A 22,773-nucleotide genomic window follows, 5' to 3' on the forward strand; every position below is an offset into this window, starting at 1 on the left:
ATAGTAGTTTTTGGACACGCTGTCTCCCATTCGGGTATATTCAATTTACTTTGCCACTCACCCATATAGTGTTCTCTTATATAATAAGAAAACGCACTTTTATTTTCATTATATGGATATATTGCCTTCCTCATATTTGCCACACCACCTATAGTAGTTTTTGGACACGCTGTCTCCCATTCGGGTATATTCAATTTACTTTGCCACTCACCCATATAGTGTTCTCTTATATAATAAGAAAACGCACTTTTATTTTCATTATATGGATATATTGCCTTCCTCATATTTGCCACACCACCTATAGTAGTTTTTGGACACGCTGTCTCCCATTCGGGTATATTCAATTCTCTTTGCCACTCACCCTTATAGTATTCTCTTATTTAATAAGAATACTAAAATACTTCTCATATTATAGATGTAATCTATTAACTTCTCAATATCCATACGGTTTATGTATGGTATTGACAAAATCCTATGCATTTGCATAAGATTTATTTTGCCACAATTTATAGTACTAGTGCCGCCCTCACTAGGTATAAATATCTCATTTCGCTAGTAGTGTATGGGCAAATTCTACTAGCTATTCTCATAAATATGTCACTTATATGCCATATCTATACAATTCATGCACTTTTATATGTATATTTGCTATATTATACATTATTATGCCTTATAGGTATTATACCTATAAGCCACATCCATACGATTGCTTAATATAAATATATGTATAATTTTTTATACATATTTTTTTTTTATTTATGTATGGTTTTTTATTCATATCCATATACTGTATTCACTTTTATATGGATATGATTGGCGTTTTATATAGTATTGACAAAATCATAAGTTTGACCAATACGAGGAGAGGTCCGCCAACGACCACCTCCCTATAGGTGTTTTTGGACACGCTGTCTCCCATTCGACTGCTTACTATACTAGGGGCTACCCGCTCCGTATGATATTCTCTCATATAACAAGAGAATGCAAGAAATATTCGTATTTTATGAATATAATCCATTTATTTTTCAATATCCATACGTTTTACTTAGTTTTTTGTACGGTATTGACAAAATCCTATGCATTTGCATAAGATTTATTTTGCCACAATTTATAGTACTAGTGCCGCCCTCACTAGGTATAAATATCTCATTTCGCTAGTAGTGTATGGGCAAATTCTACTAGCTATTCTCATAAATATGTCACTTATATGCCATATCTATACAATTCATGCACTTTTATATGTATATTTGCTATATTATACATTATTATGCCTTATAGGTATTATACCTATAAGCCACATCCATACGATTGCTTAATATAAATATATGTATAATTTTTTATACATATTTTTTTTTTATTTTTGTATGGTTTTTTATTCATATCCATATACTGTATTCAATTTTATATGGATATGATTGGCGTTTTATATAGTATTGACAAAATCATAAGTTTGACCAATACGAGGAGAGGTCCGCCAACGACCACCTCCCTATAGGTGTTTTTGGACACGCTGTCTCCCATTCGACTGCTTACTATACTAGGGGCTACCCGCTCCGTATGATATTCTCTCATATAACAAGAGAATGCAAGAAATATTCGTATTTTATGAATATAATCCATTTATTTTTCAATATCCATACGTTTTACTTAGTTTTTTGTACGGTATTGACAAAATCCTATGCATTTGCATAAGATTTATTTTGCCACAATTTATAGTACTAGTGCCGCCCTCACTAGGTATAAATATCTCATTTCGCTAGTAGTGTATGGGCAAATTCTACTAGCTATTCTCATAAATATGTCACTTATATGCCATATCTATACAATTCATGCACTTTTATATGTATATTTGCTATATTATACATTATTATGCCTTATAGGTATTATACCTATAAGCCACATCCATACGATTGCTTAATATAAATATATGTATAATTTTTTATACATATTTTTTTTTATTTATGTATGGTTTTTTATTCATATCCATATACTGTATTCACTTTTATATGGATATGATTGGCGTTTTATATAGTATTGACAAAATCATAAGTTTGACCAATACGAGGAGAGGTCCGCCAACGACCACCTCCCTATAGGTGTTTTTGGACACGCTGTCTCCCATTCGACTGCTTACTATACTAGGGGCTACCCGCTCCGTATGATATTCTCTCATATAACAAGAGAATGCAAGAAATATTCGTATTTTATGAATATAATCCATTTATTTTTCAATATCCATACGTTTTACTTAGTTTTTTGTACGGTATTGACAAAATCCTATGCATTTGCATAAGATTTATTTTGCCACAATTTATAGTACTAGTGCCGCCCTCACTAGGTATAAATATCTCATTTCGCTAGTAGTGTATGGGCAAATTCTACTAGCTATTCTCATAAATATGTCACTTATATGCCATATCTATACAATTCATGCACTTTTATATGTATATTTGCTATATTATACATTATTATGCCTTATAGGTATTATACCTATAAGCCACATCCATACGATTGCTTAATATAAATATATGTATAATTTTTTATACATATTTTTTTTTATTTATGTATGGTTTTTTATTCATATCCATATACTGTATTCACTTTTATATGGATATGATTGGCGTTTTATATAGTATTGACAAAATCATAAGTTTGACCAATACGAGGAGAGGTCCGCCAACGACCACCTCCCTATAGGTGTTTTTGGACACGCTGTCTCCCATTCGACTGCTTACTATACTAGGGGCTGCCCGCTCCGTATGATATTCTCTCGTATAACAAGAGAATGCAAGAAATATTCGTATTTTATGAATATAATCCATTTATTTTTCAATATCCATACGTTTTACTTAGTTTTTTGTACGGTATTGACAAAATCCTATGCATTTGCATAAGATTTATTTTGCCACAATTTATAGTACTAGTGCCGCCCTCACTAGGTATAAATATCTCATTTCGCTAGTAGTGTATGGGCAAATTCTACTAGCTATTCTCATAAATGCCTTCTTTATGCCATATCTATACAATTTATGCACTTTTATATGTATATTTGCTAATATTATACATTATTATGCCTTATAGGTATTATACCTATAAGCCATATACATACGATTTCATTTTTTTATTTATATATGGTTTTGTATTTATAACCATATACCGTATTTACTTTTATAAGGATATGATTGGCGTTTTATATAGTATTGACAAAATTATAAGTTTGACAAACACTTTTTTAAGTCTTTTAGTTAAAATTGTCATTTTTAATTGACTATCTAAACACTAGATATATTTGCACATGGAGCAAAGAGTATAAAAATTGGTCGCGTCACTAATAATATCGCGATACATTTTTACTACCATCAAAATACCACATACGTTTATATGTCCTCTTTATTTAATTTGGTTTCTAAACCTCAGGAATAGTTTTAATTATATGTGCGCTCTAAGTTGAATGAATTTCTTGAATCTCTTTACTTGAATTTCTAAGACTTAAAAATATTTATAAATAGATGTCCTATTGCATAATATTTTTTTATCGCTTCACTTATAAAATAACGATCCTGCCTTTCTACCTTTGAATAAACATTCATATAAACATGGAGAAAAAAACGTTCGCGTCACTAACAGTATGTGACGATAAAATTTTGCTAACATTAAAAGGAACATATTTTTATATGTCAACTCTTAGTTGAATTGGTCTATTGCTTAAGATTCTAGACCTTAGGAATATTTTTATATTATATGTTTGCCAATCTTCGCGTCACTAAAAAGATGACGATTCATATTGTTATTATTAGATGGTCGAGTTGTACTTATATTGATATGTTAATCAAATTGGTCTCTTACTTGAAAATCTAGACCTTAGGAATATTTTTATATTATATGTTTGCCAATCTTCGCGTCACTAATAAGATGACGATTCATATTATTATTAGATGGTCGAGTTGTACTTATATTGATATGTTAATCAAATTGGTCTCTTACTTGAAAATCTAGACCTTAGGAATATTTTTATATTATATGTTTGCCAATCTTCGCGTCACTAATAAGATGACGATTCATATTATTATTAGATGGTCGAGTTGTACTTATATTGATATGTTAATCAAATTGGTCTCTTACTTGAAAATCTAGACCTTAGGAATATTTTTATATTATATGTTTGCCAATCTTCGCGTCACTAATAAGATGACGATTCATATTGTTATTATTAGATGGTCGAGTTGTACTTATATTGATATGTTAATCAAATTGGTCTCTTACTTGAAAATCTAGACCTTAGGAATATTTTTATATTATATGTTTGCCAATCTTCGCGTCACTAATAAGATGACGATTCATATTGTTATTATTAGATGGTCGAGTTGTACTTATATTGATATGTTAATCAAATTGGTCTCTTACTTGAAAATCTAGACCTTAGGAATATTTTTATATTATATGTTTGCCAATCTTCGCGTCACTAATAAGATGACGATTCATATTGTTATTATTAGATGGTCGAGTTGTACTTATATTGATATGTTAATCAAATTGGTCTCTTACTTGAAAATCTAGACCTTAGGAATGTAATATATAAAGGATTAAAAATTCGCCACAAAGCCAAGCAAACAATCAATGCATACAAATAGATTGTTGGTTGAACTTTATATAAGAAGTTCAACACAACAAATAAATTATGCAATTTTATTATCGAATCATCAAGCAAAGGATAAGCTTCAGTGGATCGCAGTATGGCAGCTGCTCAACCACTTACAACACCTTGCCTGTTACAAAAGTCGTTTACAATTGATTCTAGGCTTTGTCATTGTATTAAATAATGCTTTTATATGTAACTAGCGCGGCATCAGGTGATCAAAGATCCTCCCAATTTACTATGTTACAAATTACATTGGCATCACATCCATTGTCGTTTAAAAAGTAAATTATAAACTTTAAATGGTTTAGAAGCCATACAATGCAAATTGCCCCTTATTTATCATTGCAGTCCAGCACGGATACGACCTTAGAGGCGTTCAGGCATAATCCAACGGACGTAGCGTCATACCACTGTTCGCTCGAACAAGTATTGTGCCATTGGTCCGTACCTGCGGTTCCTCTCGTACTACGCAGGAATGCTGTCGCAACAACGTTTTGTCATTAGTAGGGTAAAACTAACCTGTCTCACGACGGTCTAAACCCAGCTCACGTTCCCTTGCATGGGTGAACAATCCAACGCTTGGTGAATTTTGCTTCACAATGATAGGAAGAGCCGACATCGAAGGATCAAAAAGCGACGTCGCTATGAACGCTTGGCCGCCACAAGCCAGTTATCCCTATGGTAACTTTTCTGACACCTCTTGTTAAAAACTCTTTAAACCAAAAGGATCGATAGGCCGAGCTTTTGCTGTCCCTGTGTGTACTGAACACCGAGATCAAGTCAGCATTTGCCCTTTTGCTCTATGTGTGGTTTCTGTCCGCACTGAGCTGGCCTTGGGACACCTCCGTTATTATTTGAGAGATGTACCGCCCCAGTCAAACTCCCTACCTGGCAATGTCCTTGAATTGGATCATACCTGAGTAATTGGAGTTATACCAAATTTTCAAATCAAAAATACATAAATGCACCGTTTTATTAAAGAATTTGTTTGCGAATATATAACAAACTCGTGATACTTTGATCAAGAAGCTTGCATCAAAACCCAATACCATAAGATATAATAAATATATCCGTATAATGGCTAGGAAATGATACACGTTCCATTTAATCAAGTAAGTAAGGAAACAATAAGAGTAGTGGTATTTCATTGGCGATACCAAACCGAGGTCTAATATCTCCCACTTATTCTACACCTCTTATGTCTCCTTACACTGCCAGATTAGAGTCAAGCTCAAAAGGGTCTTCTTTCCCCGCTAATTATTCCAAGCCCGTTCCCTTGGCTGTGGTTTCGCTAGATAGTAGATAGGGACAGGTGTGTCTCGGATCCCTCCGAACTTATTTAACGTGACGTGTTCCGCACTGAAGGGATTACAGCCACGGCATTCTAATATACCCACAAGGGAGTATATAATGCAAGGGTCTGGGTTAAGCGCCAAACCAACGCCCTGGACTAGAAGCTATAGCTATGTACATAGCAACCACCCCAGTAGCAATTTAAGTACTTGCTTGTCGGGCAAGCACTCCCCCTTGCATAGGGGCGAGATCTATCTAAAATCTCTACTGTTCTTTGGGTCGCAGCACCCGAGTTGTATTAACGCAACATCCACGTCGAGCCCGGGGACTCTACCCGCGATATAGGTGTCAACCACAGCCACCACGAAACTCCCACTAGGGGGCCGACCTCAATGAGTAGCCTTGGAGAACCACTCAACCCGTGGCACCGAAATTTCAGGCTCGGTGGGCCTCACCCCTTCAGCTCCGACAAGCTCGGATGGGGCAACCATGTCATATTAGTCGCCTCCTACGACAAGCAATGACAAGCTGTGGCAGTATTCTTCGCCGTTGCCACACGGCAAGGGGGTTTTGGGACTATTGTCCCGGCGCCTGCGGTTCATCCCTCGTCGCTTCCATCCTACGCCTCGAGAAGGCAGCATCAGCAAAAGCTCCTAGGAGACGCATCCGTTCTGGGGTCTCGACTACTCCTGCGACGTTCCATCGTTCTTGGACTCGAACAATGCCAAGGGCATCCAAGTCACGCAAATCGCTATAGAGGCGGCACTCACATAGTACGTGAAGCCAGTCCTCACTCTCCTCTCCACATGAGCATGCGGTTGTGGTGCTGAGGGTTCTACCATGGAGGAAAGCGTTGAACGACCCGTGTCCTGTCAGCAAGAATCCGGCTCTTAAGGTGAAGACAAAGTCCTTCCTCTTGTAGACGAACGCTGCCTCTGGGAAAAACTGGCGAGTCACAAAACCGTGAGCCGCTTGGTCCCATCTGAGTTGCCACTCATTTAGCAGACATTCGTCTAGCAGAGCCATCTTGGATTTCCAGTCCAACACAGACAAGTCCTGTCCATAGAGCCAGTCGCTCTCGTCCAGGGGAACGTGCTTTCTGAGCTTAAACTTCACTGCCATCCTGTGAGCATCTAAATCCATTGGAGGAGCACCAGCAAGCACCTGCAGTGCCACCGTGGACACTGTGCGGCATACCGGTAGGCATCCTAATAGGATGGTCCTCTGGCACGAGGTGAGGAGTCTTAAGGACTTGCCCTTGCTCGCCGCCTTGTACCAGACCGAGGCACCGAAGAGTGCACAGGGGACCATGAGTCCGCTGTATATCGTCCTCTTAGCACGGGAGCTGAGCCCCCAATCGACTCGGAGCACCCGTGCTAGCCCTCCGGCAACTCCAGCCAGCCGATCTCTGAGAGCAGAGATATGCGGGAGAAAGCTCATCCGCTCGCCGACTAAGATGCCAAGGTACCGGCATTTGGTGACGTATGGCAGGCTTGCTCCAGCAAACCGTACCGTCGGTCTCCTAGTGTCTGAAAGATTCCCTTTCAGCAACATGATTGCCGTCTTGCTGGTTGACACACTCACTCCAACCTCAGCTCCCCAGGCTCCCACGATGTCCATCAACTGCTCACCCTTTCGCTCCAGATCGGCACGGGAATTCCCATCGACGAAAAGTAGCAAGTCATCTGCAAACGCGCTCAGAGCACAATGTGGCTCCAGGCGCTGAAGCAGCACATCCATCAGTAGGTTCCAAATAAATGGACCACTGACGGACCCTTGCGGGCAGCCCCGTGTAACCGACACTGTGGCCGCTTCGTAACTGCTGATGATACTGGCACTTCGACCGGAGAAATAACTTTTCCACAAGTCTATCTCTCGACAGCCGACGTCGATAAGCCGATCCAGCACCGCGTTCCACTCAACATTGTCGAAGGCACCCTTGAAATCAACAAAGATTCCCAGCACCCTCCTCTCGCGGCTGGTGGAAACGGTGTTTTTAGCGTGCATCCACGCATCCTCAACGCAGCGTCCAGGCCGAAATCCAAATTGCCATCTGCAGCCATCCGGTAGCACATCCTTCAGTCGATTCACCATGATCCCTTCCAGCACCTTTCCGAACACTGGCAAAAGGCATATGCCACGATAAGAGGCAGGATCGCTCCTGTCCTTATCTGGCCCCTTTACCAGCGGTATCACTCTCGGGTGTTTCCACTCGGCAGGAAAATATCCTTCCGAGAGGCATCGAGAGTACAACTTCGTCAGGTGCTGAGGGATAGCACGCCATACCTCCTTGACGATCCCACCCGTGATGCCGTCCATTCCCGGCGATCGCCGGCTTCTCAGCTTCGCGACGCTGGTTGCCACCTCGAAGGCTTCGAGGGTCGGTGGAGCAGCAGGAGTTATACCCTCACGCACTGTGGATTCCGCAACAGGGAAGAAGTTGCGGAGGAGTATATCTGCGCAGTCGTGCCATGTCGTAAGTAGCGCGCCGTTCGACCTAAGACATCCAAGATCGGTTGTCTTTTTCCGGCCTCGGCATATTCGGTAGGCGTGCCCCCATGGATCATCCTTGTGCCGTCCCACGAAGTCCCGCCAGTTTTGTTCCTTTGTCATCAGGATAAGCTTCTTATACTGGCCTGAGGCAAGCCTTAATCCAGCGGCAAGTCGCTCAACATCGCCGGTGCCACTCCGACGAGCTGCCTGCAGCCTGCGCCTCAGTCTCCTGACCTCTTGGCGCTTGGTACTCAGTTCAGGATTCCACCATATTACGTTTCCCCTTGCTGCAGGTATCCTGCGCCCTATTACCCTGTCGCACACTTCATGTACGATGGAGCGAAGGGCTGACACATGATCATCCAACGGCGATTCCTCCAGTTCCTCGAGACATTCAGCTACATCCCTTAGTTCTACTCTGAATCTTCGCCAACTTGCATTGGAGAGCCTCCATTGCGGTACCGGAGCTAGGCTCTCAACGGTACTGCTTGGATCTGGAGTAACCTCAACAGTGATGATGTTGTGGTCACTCAGCTCCCAGAAGTCAACTCTCCATTCGTATGTTGCCCACACACGCGCTGCTTCGTTGGTGAAGGTCACGTCGATATCACTTCTGGAGCGGTGATTATCGAACGTGAACACCTGGCTGGCCGTATTAAGCACACAGACACCGCTTGCGATGATCCACTCGTCCATGTGCTGTCCCCGTTCGCGATTCAGACGGTCTCCAGAGTTAGCTGGAGTTTTGCTGAACCACATCGGGGAAACCGCATTCGCATCAAGTCCGAGGATTGTCGGTGTCCTGCTGGCTAGCAGCAGAACCGTATCCAGGTAGTCAGTGTAGGGCTGCAGGGCAGCTGAGTACTGGCAGTATACGGAGGACAGAAAAATGGTGCCGTATTTTCCTGTGACACTCACGCACACTCCATAATCCGTCGTCAATGTCTCGATGGGCATGCAGATGGCAGACGGGTCGTCCACGATGATGGCAGCTTTCTTCCTTTTGTCAGCGAAGATTCTCATGCCTCCAGGGAGTCCAGTGAGACGCTTGCCTGCGTCCACATAGGGCTCCTGAATGAGTGCGAACAGGTGGCCAGCATCTCTCATCCGCTTTGCAATCTCGATGACAGCGCAACGGCCTCGACCACAATTCGCTTGGATGAAGCTGAACATGTTAATGTCTAGCTTGCACCCTGGCTAGCACAGCGCTATATATCGGGCATCCACCCGAGAGCATATAGTGCCCCGAGGGTAGCCCTTTATGGCGGCAGTTACGGCAGTCCACCGCATTTTTGCACTTCGCCGCGACGTGGTCGTTCTGTCCGCACTGGCGGCAGACCTGGTTTTCTCTAGCGTACCGACACTCGCTGACTTTGTGGTCAAAACCAAGGCATCGGTGGCACGCATAGGTGCGCACTTGAGAGCGGCAGCGGTAAGAGAACCACTTGATATACACCCTCCCGCTTTCGAGAACGGCCAACGCCTGATCATCTACTTCCAGCGTCACGTTTATAGTGGCGCTGTTAGCTGCTGACCAGGGCTTGGTCGCCAGGACTACCGCCTTCTGGAACTCCTTCAGCGACATCTCCTCGAAGTTTTTCTCTTTTAACTCCATCATGAACTCATCCGGCGTCACAGTGGTGTCCACATCCTGTACCGTCACCCTGGGTTTTGCGGCAGTGTTTTTGGACACCTTAAGGCCCACCTCAGCGAATTTTGCGGAGGCAACGATTTTCGACATCTCCGCCTGCGATGGCGTGCGAATAATCGCGCCGCCCCGCTTCAACTCTCGCACCTCATGCACTCTGACGCCCAAAGCAGGCGCTACCTCTTTGCGGACCTTGTCCGCAATTTGCCTCCCTGATAAGGCCGGATCATCACATGCAACGACTGCCGACCAGGTCTCCCGGATTTTCCGCGGTGCGGCTACAGGGGCATAGGGGGCGACAGGGGCAGCAGGTGAGGCGATAAGGTGCGCGCCTCTAGCAGCGGCGGCTGCGTATGAGACGGCCGAGGCAACCGGTGCCTGCTTCTTAAGGCGGTCCTCAAGCACTCCAATCCGTATAAGGAGGGCTGCAACAACCTCCTCGTAGCGGTTGGCTACGGACTGCACCTTCACATTTGTGGCCGGGTTGGCATAGGAGACCATGAACATCCTACCGATCTCCGATCGGATGTCCCCCATCTCGGCAGCGACGGCACCATTACCTCTCCACTCCCTATCCGAGAAGGATTTTAGAGGACTGGCTGGTGCAACGAAGGTCTTCTCGTGTTCAGCAGAGGATGCAGCAGCGGCGGGGGCTGCGGGAGCGGCAGGGGCTGCGGCAAGGGCAGCGACAGGGGCAGCGGCAGCGGCAGCAGCAGGGGCAGCGGCAGCGGCAGCGGCAGCGGCAGGGGCTGTCGCAGTGTCAGCGGCAGTTGCATCCAGTGCCATCAACTTGCACCTAGAGGCGTCCCTCAGCGGCGCTTTATTGCGCTTACCTCTGGGTCGTCCTCTGCCCCCACTGCTTCCCCTACTACTAGCACTCTCACTGCCAGAATCTCCAACATCCATTTTGGGTGGCGCCATCCGCCGGTTATCGGCAGTTCCAACCCAAAAGCTTTTCCACCAAGGACTTACCCCTTTATTATCAGCTGGTCGGAAAGCTCTATCAGCTGATCAGCTGATAAAAGTTTAGCGATGACACAAACCGCACAGCTGTTTTAGGCAAAATGTGCCTAAATAAGCCTAACGCCTCTCTCAAGAGAGCGCCTCTCTCGTGACACACGTGGCGCAATGGAAAATTTCCAATGGGAAAAACCCAATTTCACCCGGTTTCACCACTTTTACACAGGGAAAACACGCGCACTGGGTTCGCAGGCACAAAACACGAATTTTCGTGCTGTTTCTAGCTTCGTATCTGGTCTCTATCAGTCAATATTGGCTACACTCGCGGAGCGTACGGAAAACACGTCTGTTCGCACGAGCAATCTAACACCGACGAGTAGATAGGGACAGTAGGAATCTCGTTAATCCATTCATGCGCGTCACTAATTAGATGACGAGGCATTTGGCTACCTTAAGAGAGTCATAGTTACTCCCGCCGTTGACCCGCGCTTACTTGAATTTCTTCACTTTGACATTCAGAGCACTGGGCAGAAATCACATTGTGTCAACACCCGCTAGGGCCATCACAATGCTTTGTTTTAATTAGACAGTCGGATTCCCCAAGTCCGTGCCAGTTCTGAATTGATTGTTAATTGATAATCGTTATAATTAATAAGAACTAATTGGTTTAACCCAATTAGTATTCTTAAAAATTTTAGCAAGAAAGTTCCACAATTGGCTACGTAACTAAACTATCCGGGGAACAAGTAACTAACATAAATGCTAGAAACTCTATTTACCCAGAACGAGCACATAAACCATGTTATTGTTTCCCAATCAAGCCCGACTATCTCAATCTTCAGAGCCAATCCTTATCCCGAAGTTACGGATCTAATTTGCCGACTTCCCTTACCTACATTATTCTATCGACTAGAGACTCTTCACCTTGGAGACCAGCTGCGGATATTGGTACGGCCTGTTGAGAAGTTTGCGTGTCCCCACCATAAATTTTCAAGGTCCGAGGAGAAAATATCGACACAACAGTATATGTCATGCTCTTCTAGCCCATCTACCATATCTCTCTGCGAAAGACTTCCATGGTAGTACGGCTATAAAACAGAAAAGAAAACTCTTCCGATATCTCTCGACGGCTTCTTTATGGTCGTTCCTGTTGCCAGGATGAGCACGAGGCCCATATTTAATAACAAACGGATACTCAACAGGTTACGGAATTGGAACCGTATTCCCTTTCGTTCAAAATTATTCAAGTATATTAATTTAGCTAGATTTTATATAATATATATATTTGTTTGGCATTTGTATTTTACTTGAAAATTTTCGGCTTTCGCCTTGAACTTAGGACCGACTAACTCGTGATCAACCACTGTTCACACGAAACCCTTCTCCACTTCAGTCCTCCAAGGTCTCATTCGATTATTTGCTACTACCACCAAGATCTGTACCAATGGCAGCTCCATGCAGGCTTACGCCAAACACTTCTACGCATACCATTGTACCTTCCTACTCACTAAAGTTTCAAAATTTATATTACAAGTAATATAAATCATCTACTTTAGCGGTAATGTATAGGTATACAACTTAAGCGCCATCCATTTTAAGGGCTAGTTGCTTCGGCAGGTGAGTTGTTACACACTCCTTAGCGGATTTCGACTTCCATGATCACCGTCCTGCTGTTTTAAGCAACCAACGCCTTTCATGGTATCTGCATGAGTTGTTAATTTGGGCACCGTAACATTACGTTTGGTTCATCCCACAGCGCCAGTTCTGCTTACCAAAAGTGGCCCACTGGGCACATTATATCATAACCTTGAACTTCATATCAAGAAAGTTAAGGTTCTTACCCATTTAAAGTTTGAGAATAGGTTAAGATCGTTTCGACCCTAAGGCCTCTAATCATTCGCTTTACCAGATAAGATTATTTTATATAATATTAAAATGCACCAGCTATCCTGAGGGAAACTTCGGAAGGAACCAGCTACTAGATGGTTCGATTGGTCTTTCGCCCCTATACTCAATTCTGACAATCGATTTGCACGTCAGAACTGTTTCGGTCTTCCATCAGGGTTTCCCCTGACTTCAACCTGATCAAGTATAGTTCACCATCTTTCGGGTCACAGCATATATGCTCAAGGTACGTTCCAGTTAGAGGCATAAATAATATAAATATCATTATACATAACTATATAGAACGCCCCGGGATTGTGTTAATTAGCTATAAATAGTTAAAAAACTAATCCCATTATTAGTCAAGTTAATTACGCTATTAGGTTTATATCCCAATAACTTGCACATATGTTAGACTCCTTGGTCCGTGTTTCAAGACGGGTCCCGAAGGTATCCTGAATCTTTCGCATTGTTAATCCTACAAGTGCATATAATAAACACAAAAATCAATGATAATTATGCCATTATATAATTCCGAAAAATTAACGCACTGTATTCATATAAATCTATCAGCACTTTATCAAATTAATAACATTTATTCTGTGTTAAAATGCAAGCAAATTAATTTGAATAAACTATAAGTTATATTTTATGATAAATTTGGTATGCTAATAGATTACAATGTCCTTATATGGAAAAAATGCACACTATTATCATAATATTGTTTAAATATTACAATTCTAATGATGAATTTTCCATAACGGATATTCAGGTTCATCGGGCTTAACCTCTAAGCAGTTTCACGTACTGTTTAACTCTCTATTCAGAGTTCTTTTCAACTTTCCCTCACGGTACTTGTTTACTATCGGTCTCATGGTTATATTTAGTTTTAGATGGAGTTTACCACCCACTTAGTGCTGCACTATCAAGCAACACGACTCTTTGGAAACATCATCTAGTAATCATTAACGTTATACGGGCCTGGCACCCTCTATGGGTAAATGGCCTCATTTAAGAAGGACTTAAATCGTTAATTTCTCATACTAGAATATTGACGCTCCATACACTGCATCTCACATTTGCCATATAGACAAAGTGACTTAGTGCTGAACTGATTTCTTTTCGCTCGCCGCTACTAAGAAAATCCTTGTTAGTTTCTTTTCCTCCCCTAATTAATATGCTTAAATTCAGGGGGTAGTCCCATATGAGTTGAGGTTGTGTATAACTTTTATATGCAATTAATTCTTTATATATAATGATAAAACATTTTATTAAATTCGTTATATTAATAATATCTGTATATAAATGGCATTTGTTTGATTTAACGAATCAACGAAGAACAATAATATTGTCAACGGTTTTCTATTTTCTAATCATTAATAAGAGACAATTCTAGATAAATTTTTATGCTAGACATTTCTCAGTATCATTTGATTGAAAAAGAAAATATTTCTCTTCGTTTTTCACATTCAAATTATTTACTAATGTGAGATAATGTTTTTCATATATTTTTTAATATTATGAATAAAATAATTAAATTATTATTATCCAATAATATACCATATGCTTATAAAATTTCATTATAAAATTTGTATAAGCAACTTAATTAGCATAGTCTTACAACCCTCAACCATATGTAGTCCAAGCAGCACTATAAAATTAATTAAAGTACATAACAGCATGGACTGCGATATGCGTTCAAAATGTCGATGTTCATGTGTCCTGCAGTTCACACGATGACGCACAGTTTGCTGCGTTCTTCATCGACCCATGAGCCGAGTGATCCACCGCTTAGAGTTTTATAAATTGGTTTCTTAATTTTGTCAAATATGTTTTTATTGAAAGAAATTAAAAATACACCATTTTACTGGCATATATCAATTCCTTCAATAAATTTATTTTTATACCTAAAACGAATGCTGCGAAATGTCTTAGTTTTATATAACCAATATATATCAAAGTATTTCTTTTTAAATTGCATTTATTGTAAATAAATATATATATATATATATTAATACTTTTTTAGCGATATAAATTGAAATTTATATAAAACATTAACCTGTATAAAACCAGGTACAACATTGTACATTTTAGGTTGTTGCATTATCCAATGTATGCGCATAACTGAGATGAACAATACATATCGCAACGCGTGTATATTATGGTCCATATACACACAGTATTTTAATTGTGTTTATATACAATAATAATTTAATATTATTATTTTAATAATTCGATTTGCTTGTTCGAATTTTTATTTGTTTGTTTTGGCTGCTTATTATTTCTCTCATATGTATTAAATACAATATATAATTTTAATATTTGCATTATTTCGATTTGCTTGTTCGAAATTTCATTTGATCTATATTAGATCATATACATTTTGGCAATTCATATTTTATTTGTATTACTATAATGTATTTATTATAATATAAACAAATATTTTATTAACGGTAAGGATATACAATAATAATTTAATATTATTATTTTAATAATTCGATTTGCTTGTTCGAATTTTTATTTGTTTGCTTTGGCTGCTTATTATTTCTCTCATATGTATTAAATACAATATATAATTTTAATATTTGCATTATTTCGATTTGCTTGTTCGAAATTTTATTTGATCTATATTAGATCTCATATACATTTTGGCAATTCATATTTTATTTGTATTATTATAATGTATTTATTATAATATAAACAAATATTTTATTAACGGTAAGGATATACAATAATAATTTAATATTATTATTTTAATAATTCGATTTGCTTGTTCGAATTTTTATTTGTTTGCTTTGGCTGCTTATTAATTTCTCTCATATGTATTAAATACAATATATAATTTTAATATTTGCATTATTTCGATTTGCTTGTTCGAAATTTCATTTGATCTATAATAGATCTCATATACATTTTGGCAATTCATATTTTATTTGTAATACTATAATGTATTTATTATAATATAAACAAATATTTTATTAACGGTAAGGATATTAAAACATTAATGATCCTTCCGCAGGTTCACCTACGGAAACCTTGTTACGACTTTTACTTCCTCTAAATAATCAAGTTCGGTCAACTTTTGCGAAACAACCGTAACACGCAAGGCGTCACAGTGATCACGTCCGGAGACCTCACTAAATAATTCAATCGGTAGTAGCGACGGGCGGTGTGTACAAAGGGCAGGGACGTAATCAATGCGAGTTAATGACTCACACTTACTGGGAATTCCAAGTTCATGTGAACAGTTTCAGTTCACAATCCCAAGCATGAAAGTGGTTCAGCGGTTTACCCGGACCTCTCGGTCTAGGAAATACACGTTGATACTTTCATTGTAGCGCGCGTGCAGCCCAGGACATCTAAGGGCATCACAGACCTGTTATTGCTCAATCTCATTATTGCTAGACGCAATTTGTCCATTTAAGAAGCTAGTGTCCTTATAATGGGACAAACCAACAGGTACGGCTCCACTTATATAAACACATTCAAACACAATAAACATTTTACTGCCACCATGAATGAAGGCTATATAAGCTTCAACACCATAATCCTGAAGATATCTATTTAATATATTTGAGTCTCGTTCGTTATCGGAATTAACCAGACAAATCACTCCACGAACTAAGAACGGCCATGCACCACCACCCATAGATTCGAGAAAGAGCTATCAATCTGTCTTACACACTTATGTTCGGACCTGGTAAGTTTTCCCGTGTTGAGTCAAATTAAGCCGCAGGCTCCACTCCTGGTGGTGCCCTTCCGTCAATTCCTTTAAGTTTCAGCTTTGCAACCATACTTCCCCCGGAGCCCAAAAGCTTTGGTTTCCCGGGAAGCGACTGAGAGAGCCATAAAAGTAGCTACACCCAATTGCTAGCTGGCATCGTTTATGGTTAGAACTAGGGCGGTATCTGATCGCCTTCGAACCTCTAACTTTCGTTCTTGATTAATGAAAACATCTTTGGCAAATGCTTTCGCTTAAGTTAGTCTTACGACGGTCCAAGAATTTCACCTCTCGCGTCGTAATACTAATGCCCCCAAACTGCTTCTATTAATCATTACCTCTTGATCTGAAAACCAATGAAAGCAGAACAGAGGTCTTATTTCATTATCCCATGCACAGAATATTCAGGCATTTGAAGCCTGCTTTAAGCACTCTAATTTGTTCAAAGTAATTGTACCGGCCCACAATAACACTCGTTTAAGAGCACTAATGCAGGTTTTTAAATAGGAGGAACATATGAAAAAATACAAGTATCTAAGCACATGTAAGAACTCCACCGGTAATACGCTTACATACATAAAGGTATAGTACTAACCACAATTGTAAGTTGTACTACCCGTATGAAGCACAAGTTCAACTACGAACGTTTTAACCGCAACAACTTTAATATACGCTATTGGAGCTGGAATTACCGCGGCTGCTGGCACCAGACTTGCCCTCCAATTGGTCCTTGTTAAAGGATTTAAAGTGTACTCATTCCAATTACAGGGCCTCGGATATGAGTCCTGTATTGTTATTTTTCGTCACTACCTCCCCGAGCTGGGAGTGGGTAATTTACGCGCCTGCTGCCTTCCTTAGATGTGGTAGCCGTTTCTCAGGCTCCCTCTCCGGAATCGAACCCTGATTCCCCGTTACCCGTTGCAACCATGGTAGTCCTAGATACTACCATCAAAAGTTGATAGGGCAGACATTTGAAAGATCTGTCGTCGGTACAAGACCATACGATCTGCATGTTATCTAGAGTTCAACCAATATAACGATCTTGCGATCGCTTGGTTTTAGCCTAATAAAAGCACATGTTCCATAAGGTTCATGTTTTAATTGCATGTATTAGCTCTAGAATTACCACAGTTATCCAAGTAACTGTTAACGATCTAAGGAACCATAACTGATATAATGAGCCTTTTGCGGTTTCACTTTTAATTCGTGTGTACTTAGACATGCATGGCTTAATCTTTGAGACAAGCATATAACTACTGGCAGGATCAACCAGAATAATGTTTTTATTCATATTTCATTCATATTTTTTGAATAGAAATTAGCAATATATATGTTGTTATAGATTTTATTTCTATCGAATACGGCCATTTTTATATAGCATTCGTATACGTTTGTTTTCCAATTTATACTTGTTTCGCCACTAATAATAACAAGTTTTTATTGATGTCAAAAAGAATCATATTCTTTATAAACACAATATTTATTTTTCATATATTTTCTTTATATATGCACATTTCATTCTAAAATATCATTTTTGTTCGACATACATAATATATTGTATCCACACATGTACAATTTTTGTTTAACCAATATAAGATATTGAGTTAATCATTTGTATTTTGACGATAAATTTAAAATTTATCTATATATATCCATATAAGTCTCTGGTAATATATAAAATAGAACCGAGTGTATATATATAATTATTACTACTATATTTATTTCTTAAATAATATATACTTATATATTATTTATATATATACTCTTTATTATATATTATATAATTTCTTAAATAACTCTCTTAATAGCTATTTTTTATTATCAACAATATAAGTTGATATTAATATTGAAAATGTATTCATAATTACATTTTTATATTTCTTTGGTAGACTTTTATGTACTATTATTATTTAATAATACACATATAATATAAATCATGTTAGCCTACCTCCTAAAATTAACGATAAAATTCGGAAACAATTTGTTATTCTATGTACAATAGAAACTTGGCCTTTGTTTCAACGTTATTATCTTTGGGCTTAAAATATTAACCGCGGAGCCAAGTCTCGTATTCAAATAAATGAATAAAGAAACAAATTTGACGGATAATATCTTCTCTACTGACATATGTCAATAGCAGACGGCCGGCCCATTGACCATCCTATAGTAGTTTTTGGACACGCTGTCTCCCATTCGGGTATATTCAATTTACTTTGCCACTCACCCATATAGTGTTCTCTTATATAATAAGACAACGCACTTTTATATTCATTATATGGATATATTGCCTTCCTCATATTTGCCACACCACCTATAGTAGTTTTTGGACACGCTGTCTCCCATTCGGGTATATTCAATTTACTTTGCCACTCACCCATATAGTGTTCTCTTATATAATAAGAAAACGCACTTTTATTTTCATTATATGGATATATTGCCTTCCTCATATTTGCCACACCACCTATAGTAGTTTTTGGACACGCTGTCTCCCATTCGGGTATATTCAATTTACTTTGCCACTCACCCATATAGTGTTCTCTTATATAATAAGAAAACGCACTTTTATTTTCATTATATGGATATATTGCCTTCCTCATATTTGCCACACCACCTATAGTAGTTTTTGGACACGCTGTCTCCCATTCGGGTATATTCAATTCTCTTTGCCACTCACCCTTATAGTATTCTCTTATTTAATAAGAATACTAAAATACTTCTCATATTATAGATGTAATCTATTAACTTCTCAATATCCATACGGTTTATGTATGGTATTGACAAAATCCTATGCATTTGCATAAGATTTATTTTGCCACAATTTATAGTACTAGTGCCGCCCTCACTAGGTATAAATATCTCATTTCGCTAGTAGTGTATGGGCAAATTCTACTAGCTATTCTCATAAATATGTCACTTATATGCCATATCTATACAATTCATGCACTTTTATATGTATATTTGCTATATTATACATTATTATGCCTTATAGGTATTATACCTATAAGCCACATCCATACGATTGCTTAATATAAATATATGTATAATTTTTTATACATATTTTTTTTTTATTTATGTATGGTTTTTTATTCATATCCATATACTGTATTCACTTTTATATGGATATGATTGGCGTTTTATATAGTATTGACAAAATCATAAGTTTGACCAATACGAGGAGAGGTCCGCCAACGACCACCTCCCTATAGGTGTTTTTGGACACGCTGTCTCCCATTCGACTGCTTACTATACTAGGGGCTACCCGCTCCGTATGATATTCTCTCATATAACAAGAGAATGCAAGAAATATTCGTATTTTATGAATATAATCCATTTATTTTTCAATATCCATACGTTTTACTTAGTTTTTTGTACGGTATTGACAAAATCCTATGCATTTGCATAATATTTATTTTGCCACAATTTATAGTACTAGTGCCGCCCTCACTAGGTATAAATATCTCATTTCGCTAGTAGTGTATGGGGAAATTCTACTAGCTATTCTCATAAATATGTCACTTATATGCCATATCTATACAATTCATGCACTTTTATATGTATATTTGCTATATTATACATTATTATGCCTTATAGGTATTATACCTATAAGCCACATCCATACGATTGCTTAATATAAATATATGTATAATTTTTTATACATATTTTTTTTTTATTTTTGTATGGTTTTTTATTCATATCCATATACTGTATTCAATTTTATATGGATATGATTGGCGTTTTATATAGTATTGACAAAATCATAAGTTTGACCAATACGAGGAGAGGTCCGCCAACGACCACCTCCCTATAGGTGTTTTTGGACACGCTGTCTCCCATTCGACTGCTTACTATACTAGGGGCTACCCGCTCCGTATGATATTCTCTCATATAACAAGAGAATGCAAGAAATATTCGTATTTTATGAATATAATCCATTTATTTTTCAATATCCATACGTTTTACTTAGTTTTTTGTACGGTATTGACAAAATCCTATGCATTTGCATAAGATTTATTTTGCCACAATTTATAGTACTAGTGCCGCCCTCACTAGGTATAAATATCTCATTTCGCTAGTAGTGTATGGGCAAATTCTACTAGCTATTCTCATAAATATGTCACTTATATGCCATATCTATACAATTCATGCACTTTTATATGTATATTTGCTATATTATACATTATTATGCCTTATAGGTATTATACCTATAAGCCACATCCATACGATTGCTTAATATAAATATATGTATAATTTTTTATACATATTTTTTTTTATTTATGTATGGTTTTTTATTCATATCCATATACTGTATTCACTTTTATATGGATATGATTGGCGTTTTATATAGTATTGACAAAATCATAAGTTTGACCAATACGAGGAGAGGTCCGCCAACGACCACCTCCCTATAGGTGTTTTTGGACACGCTGTCTCCCATTCGACTGCTTACTATACTAGGGGCTACCCGCTCCGTATGATATTCTCTCATATAACAAGAGAATGCAAGAAATATTCGTATTTTATGAATATAATCCATTTATTTTTCAATATCCATACGTTTTACTTAGTTTTTTGTACGGTATTGACAAAATCCTATGCATTTGCATAAGATTTATTTTGCCACAATTTATAGTACTAGTGCCGCCCTCACTAGGTATAAATATCTCATTTCGCTAGTAGTGTATGGGCAAATTCTACTAGCTATTCTCATAAATATGTCACTTATATGCCATATCTATACAATTCATGCACTTTTATATGTATATTTGCTATATTATACATTATTATGCCTTATAGGTATTATACCTATAAGCCACATCCATACGATTGCTTAATATAAATATATGTATAATTTTTTATACATATTTTTTTTTATTTATGTATGGTTTTTTATTCATATCCATATACTGTATTCACTTTTATATGGATATGATTGGCGTTTTATATAGTATTGACAAAATCATAAGTTTGACCAATACGAGGAGAGGTCCGCCAACGACCACCTCCCTATAGGTGTTTTTGGACACGCTGTCTCCCATTCGACTGCTTACTATACTAGGGGCTGCCCGCTCCGTATGATATTCTCTCGTATAACAAGAGAATGCAAGAAATATTCGTATTTTATGAATATAATCCATTTATTTTTCAATATCCATACGTTTTACTTAGTTTTTTGTACGGTATTGACAAAATCCTATGCATTTGCATAAGATTTATTTTGCCACAATTTATAGTACTAGTGCCGCCCTCACTAGGTATAAATATCTCATTTCGCTAGTAGTGTATGGGCAAATTCTACTAGCTATTCTCATAAATGCCTTCTTTATGCCATATCTATACAATTTATGCACTTTTATATGTATATTTGCTAATATTATACATTATTATGCCTTATAGGTATTATACCTATAAGCCATATACATACGATTTCATTTTTTTATTTATATATGGTTTTGTATTTATAACCATATACCGTATTTACTTTTATAAGGATATGATTGGCGTTTTATATAGTATTGACAAAATTATAAGTTTGACAAACACTTTTTTAAGTCTTTTAGTTAAAATTGTCATTTTTAATTGACTATCTAAACACTAGATATATTTGCACATGGAGCAAAGAGTATAAAAATTGGTCGCGTCACTAATAATATCGCGATACATTTTTACTACCATCAAAATACCACATACGTTTATATGTCCTCTTTATTTAATTTGGTTTCTAAACCTCAGGAATAGTTTTAATTATATGTGCGCTCTAAGTTGAATGAATTTCTTGAATCTCTTTACTTGAATTTCTAAGACTTAAAAATATTTATAAATAGATGTCCTATTGCATAATATTTTTTTATCGCTTCACTTATAAAATAACGATCCTGCCTTTCTACCTTTGAATAAACATTCATATAAACATGGAGAAAAAAACGTTCGCGTCACTAACAGTATGTGACGATAAAATTTTGCTAACATTAAAAGGAACATATTTTTATATGTCAACTCTTAGTTGAATTGGTCTATTGCTTAAGATTCTAGACCTTAGGAATATTTTTATATTATATGTTTGCCAATCTTCGCGTCACTAAAAAGATGACGATTCATATTGTTATTATTAGATGGTCGAGTTGTACTTATATTGAT

At 38.0% G+C, this 22,773-nt stretch overlaps 2 non-coding genes and 1 pseudogene across 2 annotated transcripts; all 3 read right to left on the minus strand.

The window, feature by feature from the left end:
- Positions 1 to 4,692: 4,692 nt before the first annotated feature.
- On the minus strand, positions 4,693 to 14,135 carry LOC127012414 (large subunit ribosomal RNA; annotated as a pseudogene).
- Positions 14,136 to 14,537: 402 nt separating this feature from the next.
- LOC127012417 (5.8S ribosomal RNA) lies at positions 14,538 to 14,716 on the minus strand. Its single transcript, XR_007765909.1, has one exon. It is a non-coding gene; the product is annotated as a 5.8S ribosomal RNA (ribosomal RNA).
- A 1,203-nt stretch (positions 14,717 to 15,919) lies between these two features.
- Positions 15,920 to 17,914, minus strand: LOC127012411 (small subunit ribosomal RNA). The gene has a single exon (XR_007765905.1). It is a non-coding gene; the product is annotated as a small subunit ribosomal RNA (ribosomal RNA).
- Between the last annotated feature and the right edge of the window lie 4,859 nt (positions 17,915 to 22,773).

The sequence above is a fragment of the Drosophila biarmipes genome, unplaced genomic scaffold, assembly GCF_025231255.1.
Source record: "Drosophila biarmipes strain raj3 unplaced genomic scaffold, RU_DBia_V1.1 ptg000073l, whole genome shotgun sequence".
NCBI lineage: Eukaryota > Metazoa > Arthropoda > Insecta > Diptera > Drosophilidae > Drosophila > Drosophila biarmipes.